This window comes from Ornithorhynchus anatinus, chromosome 14, assembly GCF_004115215.2.
Source record: "Ornithorhynchus anatinus isolate Pmale09 chromosome 14, mOrnAna1.pri.v4, whole genome shotgun sequence".
In the NCBI taxonomy this organism is placed as follows: Eukaryota; Metazoa; Chordata; class Mammalia; order Monotremata; family Ornithorhynchidae; genus Ornithorhynchus; species Ornithorhynchus anatinus.
In genome coordinates, this window is record NC_041741.1 from 42,596,838 (window position 1) to 42,608,676 (window position 11,839).

Here is an 11,839-nt window from a genome sequence, read left to right on the forward strand (position 1 = left end):
CACCCTTTATCCTAAATCACCTTTCCTTCCCTCCAGGCCCCGGTCTTTTTAATCAATCTGGTCAGCACATTCCTCTCCATCTTAAAACCCTCCTGCACTCATAGCTCTAGACTCTAAGTTTATTATGGGCCGGGGACGGGTCTGCTGATTCTGTTGTATTGTACTCTAGTAAGTGCTTAGTACAGTGCTCTGCACATAGTAAGCACTCAAAAAACACCACTGATTGATATGTCCTCTAGAAAGACTTTTCTTCTCCGTACCTTATTCGCCCTCCCTTCTGCACTACCTACTCACCTGGGTCTGTATCCCCTAAGCACTTCGATAATCACTCCACCTCTAACCCACCTATATCCATGACCTCATACCTTTTCAAAAACTGGCATTTAAGCACTTACTATGTGTCAGATACTATATTATGCGTGAGGGGAGATGCAAGATAATCACATTGGAGACCGTTTTCTCTATCTGAAATTTATTTTAATGTCCATCTACCCCACCAAATGACCATCGAGGGTGGAGAGCATTTCTAACTCTATTGTACTCTCCCATTCACTTCGTTCAGTGCTCTGCACCCAGGAAACATGCAATAAATACCACTGATTGACTCACTGATTGATTTTGCTCAGCAGCTGAAATCCACTCCCTCAGCACATCCCCCCACCCCCAAATCATGTCCATCCTGGATAGTTTGTTACAACCACTATGTCAGCGACACGGCCCAAAGCAACTTTACTCTTCAATCAGTAATTCTGGCTGCCTTGAATTAAGTCCAGGGAAGGGAAAAGAATTTCTTACATGTGGCTGGAAGACCAAGCTCAGGCAGAAGCAAGTTTACCTTGCAGAGCTGCCAAGAACTGCCAGCTGTTTATTTATTATTAGATTAATCACAGAGATCCTGCTAGGCCTCTCCTGAGTCAATGTTGCACAAGGCGGTGGGATTTCTCGCCCTAAACCAATCTCCAAGGAGAGGAAACAGTCCAAAATGGGTAGATATTATTTATGATGGAAAGTGGATGAAATATGCTTGCCACATGCTTAAACGATATGCACCCTGTCACCTTTGGATGAATAAAATAACATTTGCATATCTGGAAAGAAGAGACAGCATTGATAATAGGCCATTCCGATGGGTCTCCCAAAGGACATTCCAATTTCCCTAGAACTTCCAGCTTTTTTTGTACTTATATCTGGGAAGCCACGTGGTCTAGGGGAAAAAGTATGGGCCTGGATTCTAATCCTAGCTCTGCCGCTAGTCTGCTGTGTGACCTTGGGAAAGTCATGTGACCTTGGGCAAGTCACTTAACTTCCCTGTGCCTTAATTCCTGCACCTGTCAAATGGGGATTAGATCATATTCCCTCCTACTTAGACCGTGAGCCCCATGATGGACAGAGGCTCTGTCCAAAGTGATTAACCTGTATCTACGCCAGCGTTTAGAACAGTTGACAAATAGTAAGCACTTTACAAGTAACCATAATTTATCATTGTTATTGTTAATAAAATGAGACTTCCTGAGGCTGGTACATTTTTAGCTTCAGAGGTACAGGTGGATTAAGTCAAGGGTCAAGGTTAAGTCTCCCCAAGGCCACACCCAACCCTGAAAAATCCCAGTTTGGCTACAGAGCTTTTGGATCCAGTTAATCATTCAAGGAGTGTCCAACCGTGACCTTTTCCTCCCTGGGTTCTAAGCGAGGCTGACTGACTGAAACTGACTCTGTGGTGGGTCTCCATTTTCAACCTCTCAATTGTTGCCCCCTAATAGAGTTCCCCTGAATCCTGAGGTCTGCTTGCTAGAAATATGAAGAGAAACAGAGGTTCCTGGGGAAATGTAATCTTCAGATAATGCCCGTACCTAGTGAGTTTCCTAGTTTGGCTTCTGAATTTATTCTGCTCCAATGCATGGGCTCAGCATGTGGAGTGAAGAATTTGAAAGAAGCCTTCGCTGTTTGAATTTTGAGGTGAGGGAAGTGGTCAATGTGGAGAAAAGGAGAGAAAGAATGAAGGGGAGACCGGGAGAATGGAGAAGGGAAAAGGACTGCAGAGTAGAAGATACCCAATCCCATAATGCACAACTTGAAAACCCAAACAAGAAGTAGCTCCAACACTTTTCCTTCTGTTTTCTCTCATTTCAAAAGCAACTGCCACTGTACCTTGACACGCAATGGTCTTAGCTGGAGTTTGCTCTGGATATAAAAAGTGAACAGCTGTCACCGTTTGGCAACCGTGCAAGGTAAACTTGCTGCTGTCGGTATCGGCTCTGGGAAGTTCTCTGCCCTTCTCTGAAAGCCACACACAAGAAATTGGCTTTGCATGTGCTGGTGATTGACTCATAGTCCAGGGAATCATTGGGGCCTAGCGGAAAGCAACGGGCAGGGAGTCAGAGGACCTGGTTCTAATCCTGGTTCTGCCATTTCCCTGCTGTGTGACTTTGATCAAGTCGTTTAACTTCTCTGTGCCTCAATTTCCTCATCAGTAAAATGGGGAGGAATTACCTCTTCTCTCTCCCCCTTAGACTGTGAACTCTTTATTACCCCCATTATCATTATTAGAGAAGCAGCATAGACAGAAAGAGCATGGACCTGGAGGTCAGAAGACCTGGGTTCCAGTCCTGGTTCTGCCACTTGTCTGCTGGGTGACCTTGAGCAAGCCACTCAACTCATCCGTGCCTCAGTTTCCTCATCTGTAATATGGGGATTGAGACTGTGAACCTAATACGGGACAGGGACTTTGTCCAACCTGATTAGCTTGTATCTCCTCCAGTGCTTAATACAGTACCTGGAACATAGAGAGTACTCAACAGATAAAATTAAAATGAAAATGGTTTCTTGCCATTCACTCCAGCAGCCCCAGCACTATACCTGCTTCTATCCATCTAAAGAATAAAGAAAACAACGGAATCAGTTTACTACTTCTCATACTTTCACCTTTTAATCTAATGACTCATTGTGGGCAGGGAACTCGTCTGCTAATTCTGTTGTAGAGTCCTCACCCAAGAGCTTAGTACAGTGCTCTGCATATAGTAAGTGCTCAATGAATATGATCGATTGATTCATTGTTTTGAATTCTGCCCCATCCCTCGCGTTAGATTCAAAGCTCTTTGTAGTATGAGACCAAGCCTTCTTTTTTTGTAATTTCCCACAGGGATTTAGTCCACAAAGGGGTTTAATTTCAAAGTGCAGTAAGAGAAAGACTGGCAAGCCCCTTTTTCTCTTGATCAATGTATCTGAGTGCTTACTCTGTGCAGAGCAATGTACTAAATGCTCAAGAGAGTACAATACAATTGAGTTGGCATGGCCTAGTGGATAGAACATGAGCCTTTAAGTCCGAAGGACCTGTGTTCTAATCCCAGCCCTGACGCTTTTCTGCTGCGTGACCTTGGGCAAGTTCACTTCACTTGGCTGTGCTTCAGTTATCTCAGCTGTAAAATGGGGATTAAGACTGTAAGCCCCACGTGAGACGGACTGTATCCAACCCTATTTGCTCGTATGTCCCCCTCAGCGCCTAGTACAGTGCCTGGCACCTAGGGAGCACTTAAATGCCACAATGATTACTAATATCAGTTGGTAGATCCCTTCCCCACCCTCTTTTTCCAACCAGATCTTTTGCTCAAAGTACAGCAAAACTCTCAAATTCCTAACGTCATAGTCAAAAGAGACAAAATTTCTTAGACAAATGAGGATTTAACAGAGTACACTTACCCACGACAAAATCTTCCTGAGGCGACAGGCAGCAAACACAGCCTGAGAGTAACAGAGCTGAAACCAGACAGAGGATTCTGACTTCCAAAAGGACCCCACCCAGTTGATCGGCTTTCATTCCCAGCTGCCGCTGGAAATAATCAGTCTTCTGGAAATGTAGTTTCCTAAGTAAGGAAGTTTCCTACTTTCTGTCACTTAGTTCCTGCTCCCCCCAAAACCTGAGGATTCCTCTAAGCAGCCCTTGACTCATTAGACTGTGAAATATCTAGGTAGCAGGGTTCTGGGACAGTATTCAATTTAGTGTGCTCTGTTGCCGATGAAATTCTTTTGAAAGTAAGATAGCACGTAACCGCTGCATCCTTCAGGCTTATTGGCGATTCATAGCACTTTGAGAACAACACAAAGAAGTTACACAAAGAAGTGTACCTTCTTGGTTGTGCCCCTCCAGAACATCATCATTAGCCCGCAGCTGTTACTGATAATAGCCGTGATATTTGTTAAGCGCTCACTATCTCCTGAACCCTATGCTAAGCACCGGTATAGATACAAGTTAATCAGGTTGGATACAGTCCCTGTCCTACACAAGGCTCACAGTCTAAGTAGCAGGGAGGACCGGTATTGGATTCCCATTTTAAAGATGAGGAAACTGAGGCCCAGAGAAGTTACACGACTTGCCCAAGGTCACACAACAGACACGTGGCAAAGCCAGGATTAGAAACCAGGTCTAAAGGGAGCAGAAACCTAGTGAATAGAACATGGGCCTGGGGGTCAGAAGGACCGGGTTTCAATCCCAGTTCTGCCACTTGTGTGCTGTGTGACCTTGGGCAAGTCATGCAACTTCTCTGGGCCTCAGTTACCTCATCTGTAAAATGAGGATTAAGACTGAGAGCCCCAAGTGGGACATGGACCGCTGTCCATCCTGAATCACTTGTTATCAGCCCCAGTGCTTAGTACTGATAGAGCCCGGGCTTTGGAGTCAGAGATCATGGGTTCGAATCCCGGCTCTGCCACTCGTCAGCTGTGCGGCTGTGGGCAAGTCACTTAACTTCTCTGTGCCCCAGTTACCTCATCTGTAACATGGGGATGAAGACTGTGAGCCCCACGTGGGGCAACCTGATTCCCCTGTGTCTACCCCAGCGCTTAGAACAGTGCTCGGCACATGGTAAGCGCTTAACAAATACCAGCATTATTATTATTATTACTGTGTCTGGCATGTAGTAACCGCTTAATCAAAAAAATGTCAGGGGGAACCGGTGCATGCTTTGTCCACCTCACCACACTGCTCTCCTGCATGACCGTCTCAACGATTTTCAACGATAGCAGTGAGTTGTCGAGTTGGAAGATGGTTGATTATGGTTCTGGAGTGCGGAGACAATTCTTTGGAGTTCCAAATGAAAAGAGGGAACCCATGCAGGTGTCTAAACATATTTTTTGAGGAGTTTCAGCAGAGCAGATGTTCGCCTCTTCTTCATGCTTTTGACCACTACAGAGACTTTCTCTAAACTTGGAGGATGCTGTAGTAAAATCCACGCTGGAGAAGCAGCGTGGCTCAGTGGAAAGAGCATGGGTTTTGGAGTCAGAGGTCATGAGTTCAAATCCCAGCTCTGCCACTTGTCAGCTGTGTGACTGTGGGCAAGTCACTTAACTTCTCGGTGCCTCAGTGACCTCATCTGTAAAATGAGGATGAAGACTGTGAGCCCCACGTGGGACGACCTGATTCCCCTGTGTCTACCCCAGCGCTTAGAACAGTGCTCTGCACATAGTAAGCGCTTAACAAATACCAACATTAAAATCAGTGGCATTTCCTGAGCACTTTGCAGAGCACTGAATTAAGCATTTGGGAAATTACCATACAACAGAATTGGTAGATCACTCTCCTAAGTGCTTAGTACGGTGCTCTGCCCACAGTAAGTGCTCAGGAGAGTACAGTACAACAGAGTTTGGAGACGCGCTCCCTGCCAACAAAGCTTACTGACTCCTCTTCCTCCTCCTATTAGATGGCTCATTATCTTTCTCTTATTTGGAAGGCAGAAGATAATGTTGGCGATCGTCGGAGGATATTAGACCCCTTCACAAAGGAGGAAGAAAGCACTGTTCTGTGACCTTCCAACTCCCACATGTTTTCATCTCCACGTTTAGAGACCGGGATCTTAGAAAGCACTCATCTCTCCTTCGAACCGTTTGCGTTCACTGGAGCGACTGGCTTCGTCTTCGGAAGCTGGCAGTGGCACGGGAAGGTGTCTCAGCTGAAATAAAAGACCCTCTTAGCCCCGAAGAAGCCTTGAGCTTGCTCCGATTAGTCACTGGCTCCTCAGAACAGGCTGCAGTAGCTAAATGAGGTGAAATCAAAATAGTCTGAGAAAAATCAGTGAAGTCTCTCTGTCTGGCTGAAAAATAATCCTTCGAGATTAAAGCAGGGTCCGTGACTAAACCCGCAAGGAAGATCTTAAAGCAACTCGCTAATTAGAATCCGTTTATATTATCCGTTTCTTTCAATAGCCGAGTGGGAAGGAAGAGGGGAGATGTCAGGAAGGAGAAAGACACTCGGTAATTAATCTTCACCAAGGCTTAATCACACCAAGACAGGGTAAATGTTTATTTAAACAAGGTTCAAATTAGTCTTCCCAAAGACTCAGCCCCGCTGTAGCGGATTGGGGCAGGTCACTTAGGAACAGAGGCCAAGGAGACGCGTTCCCAAGGCAGCAGGATTGGAAGGGAGCCAAGGAAGTGGGAGAGGTAGAGACGCCACTTTCATAGTCTTCTTTCGTTCACTCTCTGTGTCTCCTGAGAGTGAGGGAGATGACTCAACCCATCATTCCCTCTGATGGCTTGGAAAACGGGGAGATTAAGGAAGGTCTTAATGCAGATCTATGGGAAGAAAACAGGCCTCCGCTCTGATTTCCAACCACTTCCTCTCCCCGATGGTGACCTCACTTTCCGGCCACAGTGACTTCTGCTGGTCCTTACCCCATCGCTTCGAGAAGAACTTCACACCGCGCATATTGAGTCTGTTCTTCATTGATGGGAGGCTAAGAGACCAGGCCTTTGGTGGAACCCTCAAGATATCACACACTCTCCTACCAATTCTCACTTTCTTAAGTACTTATTCCTACTTTCTTTTTGGGTGGCTACCCAGCTTAGCTCTCAGGCAGAAGTATATAGGCCTCCTCTGCCCTCTCACCACACACGGTTCCCTTCTCTCCTTTGGAGCCAGCCGGGTTTTCTTGAAGGTGCGGTGGTTCTCCATCCAACCTGGCCTTGGTCGATTCTGAAGCAATCCTCGGTGGCCCTTCCAACCTCAGGTCGCCGGGAAATCCTCCCTCTTTCCTCCTGCTTTGGCCACCTGGCCCCAGCCAGGGAATCAGCTGTGTCCACAGGAGAAGACATAGCGTGGCCTAGCGGATACGGCGCGGGGCCTGAGGGTCACAAGGATCTGGGTGCTAACCCTGTCTCTGCCACTTGTCTATGTGACCTTGGGCAAGTCACTTAACTCATCCGTGTTACCTCATCTGAAAAAGGGGGATTGAGACTGTGAGTCCCAAGTGGGACACGGACTGTGTCCGACCCGATTATCTTGTATCTACCCCAGTGCTTAGAGCAGTGCCCGGCACAAAGTAAGCTCTTAACAGATATCACTACTATTACTACTACTAGAGGACCTGGGTTCTAATCCCACCTCAGCACTGCCTACTCAGTGACCTTGGGTAAGTCACCTCGCTTCTCTGTGCCTCCATTTTCTCTTCTGTTAAATTCATTCATTCAATGGTATTTATTGAGCGCTTACTATGTACAGAGCACTGTACTAAGCACTCGGAGCAATGCCTCTTCTCCCTCTTACTTACACTGTGAGCCCCATACGAATCAGGGATTGGATCTGATTAGCTTGTATCTGCTCCTGCACTTAGAACAGTGCTTGACACATTGTAAATCCTTCATAATAATAATAATAATCCCGAAGCATTCAAATAAGCTTCCTTGAAGGAGCAGCAACAGAGCCGTGGGCCTAGTGTATCTCTGACTTCCAGGCCTATGCTCTTTCCACTGAGCCACACTGCTCCTCTTTGGATGTTCCCTCCCTCCTTTTCTAAGAAGGTGCAAATTGCTCAGAGGCTAACAGCAGGATGGATAGTTTAAACTGGACCCTTTCAATTGGGATTCGCTTGCCCTTTCTACCCTTGGCTCCAGCCACCGTCAGTCTGACCACTTTCCTCCTGGAATGGTTCTTCACTCTCCTTCCCTTGCACATTTGCCAACCTCTACACTTTAGCAGTGTCAGGAAGATTTTTAACCTTATTATGTTCACCCCCTTTCAGGTTGTTAATAAATATACACTACGCTGAGCACCACTAGTCCCAGCGCGCCCTGGGGCACCTTAATATTAGCTTCTGTCCATGCGGAGAATTTGCTATTAACTCTAGCTCCTTCATTTTTATTTTAATCATTTTAGAAGCCATGACAAGATTCCACATCTTGCTCCTCAGTTACCGGGTTGCTTTAAATATCATAAAAGCTATTTAAAATTGTTTTCTGTAGTCTAAGGGGTTATAAAAAAAAGATGATCTGGGGAGAACATTTTTATGGGCATTCGGCCAGAACTTTCAAGCGTGAACATGAGGTGCAGGGAAACGTGAAGCGAAGGGAGAGGGATGGCGTTACCAGATTTTGCTGCGAGCCGGCTGGGAAAGAGGGAGAGTCAGGTCTTTACTCTTGGAAAAGCAGAGGGGAATTATCCCCGTTTCAGGCGGCACTTGCCTCATTCCTCGTTGATCCAGGGCCCCCACAACCAGGAGTTTGGGCAGAGATATCACCCCGGAGCGAATGTACGTTTAGAAGATAAAGCTCTTTCTGAATCCTATACATGCTGAGTGTTAGGACAGTTTGTGTAGTTTGGTTCCTGAAAGTTCAATGAATAGCGGAACTGGAAATGTTAAATCGCCTCCCTGGGACCCATTGCTGAAGGTGGAGGCTTCTGGAGAACTTCTTGTTTGTTTCTGTCCTACTCGCCTAAATACTTAGTAGGCGCTCAGTGAATCTTGTCTGTCCGTCTCCCCCGATTAGACCGTGAGCCCGTCAAACGGCAGGGACCGTCTCTATCTGTGGCCGACTTGTTCATCCCAAGCGCTTAGTACAGTGCTCTGCACATAGTAAGCGCTCAATAAATACTATTGAATGAATGAATGAATGAATGAATGAATGCCACTGTTGATGTTGGTGATGAAGCGATGATGACGACGGTGGTGGCAAAGAGGATGAGGATGGTGATGACGACTACGGGGAAGGCGTTGGTTTGCTTGGAATTCATTTGTAGCCCCAACATCGGAGAAGCGGAGGACTGAAAATTGCTCTTCCTCGTTGGCAATTGGAGTTTTTAACTCCAGAGTTTATCTTAGTTTAAGACAGTGATTCACACACAGAAGGTGCTTAATGGATGCTATTACTTCTATCACTACGTCTTTGATTCACGTTCCAGTTTCACGGGGTAGCTTTCGGTGTAACATTAGATGAGTCATTTCCCATCTCCGGGTCTCGATTTCTGTATCCGTTAACAAGTGCGTAATCATTTCTACCTCTCTCCAACAGTGCAGAGCCTAGCGTGAAATTTTTTAATTCATTAATTCTGGTATTTGTTCGTTAAGTGCTTACTATGTACCAAGCACTGAGGTAGATACAGGGTAATCAGGTGGTCCCACTTGGGGTTCATACTTTGAATCCCCATTTTACAGAGGAGGTCACTGAGGCACAGAGAGGTTAAGTGATTTGCCCAAGGTCACACAGCTGACAAGTGGTCAAGGCGGGATTAGAACCCACGTCCTCTGACTCCCAAGCCCGTGCTCTTTCCGCTAAGCCACGCTGCTTCTCTTTGAAACTATTTAATGAGCAGAACTCTGAGTTGAGCACTGAGGGAGGAAGAATGACCACACCACATCACTGCCTATGTCGAGGCCGCAAAGTCTAATGCCATTTATTTCGATTTTCCTTAGAAGGACTTGAAATAGAAGCAGAGAAGAGTGTGGAAAGCAGTGGGGCCTGGTGGAAAGTGAAGGGGGCTGGGAGGCAGAGGATAAGGGTTCTAATTCTGGCTCTGCCAATTGCCTGCTGTGTGACCTGGGACAAGTTACTAAACATCTCTATGCCTCACCTTCCTCAACTGTAAAATGGGGATTCAATACCCTGTTCTCCACCCGACTAAGACTGTGAGATCCATGTGGGATAGCGACTGTGTCCAGCGTGGTTAACTTGAATCTACCCCCAGCTCTTAGAACAGTGGTTGACATACCGTAAGCGCTGAACGTATGCCATAATGAAAATGATGATGGGGAGCTCATTTTACGATATTCAAACTTGAAGAGTCCAGGGCTCAGAAGAAGGGAGAAAAAATACAACCATCTTTCAGAAATGAGCAGAATCCTGGTTTGCTGGTACGAAAGGCTGTAATTTCAAAAATAATTCTGAGGACCAAAGAAAATCTTTTACAGTACAATAAATTTAGGATGTAATTTAAAAAAATCTCTGAACAAGTATGTGTATAGAGCATCTAGCCATTCAGGAATAAGACTGTAAAAGAACAATGATAATCAGAGAAGCCTTGTGGTCTGGTGGATAGAGCACAGGCCTGGAAGTCAGAAGGACCTGGGTTCTAATCCCAGCTCCACCACTAGTCTGCTGTGTGATCTGGGGCAAGTCCCTTCACTTCTCTGGGTCTCAGTTACCCCATTTGTAAAATGGAGATTAAAAACTCGGAGCCCCACGTGGGACATGAACCGTGTCCAACCTTGATAAGCTTTTATCTACCCCAGTGCTCAGTATAGTTCCTGGCACATATTAAGCACTTAACAAATACCACTAAGAGAAAAAGGTCCGAGCTATCACAGAAGTGTTCTGAGTTTTGCTTGGTCTGGCATTCCGCACACGTGAGGCTGTGAGCCGTGAGACTCTCCTTTTATCTGGCCAAAAGGACATCTCGGGGGGATCACCGTTCAGTTAGGGTTTCAGATGTCTCTCCGTAATTAGCTAGGCATTATAGTTGCCCCGTTGCCTCCCTGATGGTCAGAAGCCCGGTCCTATGTAAAGCGGCCCTGACTCCGAGGGAACGACGGGGCCGCCTCCTGCACGCAACAGGGATGGGGTGGGGGGGCGAAGTCATTATCCATCAGTGGTATTTATTGAGTGCTTACTCTGTGCGGAGCATCGAACTAAGTGCTTAGATTTTCCTTCTCGCTTTTTTTTTTATTCTAATACGATGGCGGCTGGCTGGCAGCTGGACCCAAGACGGGGCCCTACGCCATAGCTCTGCTGGATCGAGCTTCAGCAGGGAAATGGCACATCCTGGGGCCTTCCTGGCCCTGGCTTTACTGGGATATGGACTCCTGACCAAACTGCAACTGCTTTAATAACAATAAGAATAATAATAATGTTGGTATTTGTTAAGCGCTTACTATGTGCAGAGCACTGTTCTAAGCGCTGGGGTAGATACAGGGTGATCAGGTTGTCCCACGTGGGGCTCACAGTTTTAATCCCCATTTTACCGAGGTAACCGAGGCCCAGAGAAGTGAAGTGACTTGCCCACAGTCACATAGCTGACAAGTGGCAGATCTGGATTCGAACCCATGACACCCGACTCCCAAGCCCGGGCTCTTTCCACTGAGTCACACTGCTTTACCTCTGTGGTAGCTGGGGTGGGTCTGTGTGTGTGTGTCCACCTCCATGAGCGTGTCTACCCCCCCAAATCCAAATATCAGTCTGCATGAGAAGCAGCGTGGCTCAGTGGAAAGAGCCCGGGCTTGGGAGTCCGAGGTCATGAGTTCGAATCCCAGCTCTGCCACTTGTCAGCTCTGTGACTGGGGGCAAGTCACTTCACTGCTCTGGGCCTCAGTTACCTCATCTGTAAAATGGGGATTAACTGTGAGCCTCACGTGGGACAATCTGATTACCCTGTATCTACCCCAGCGCTTAGAACAGTGCTCTAAGTGCTCTTAGAACAGTGCTCTATGCTCTAAGCATAGTAAGCATAGTAAGGGCTTAACAAATACCAACATTATTATTATTATTATTATTGTGTCCACCTCTTCCACTCCATGTGTTTACCTGTGTGGCTCTGTCTGCGTCCTCCTCAGTCCTGTCCCCTGGGAGTCTCGGCCCCCCT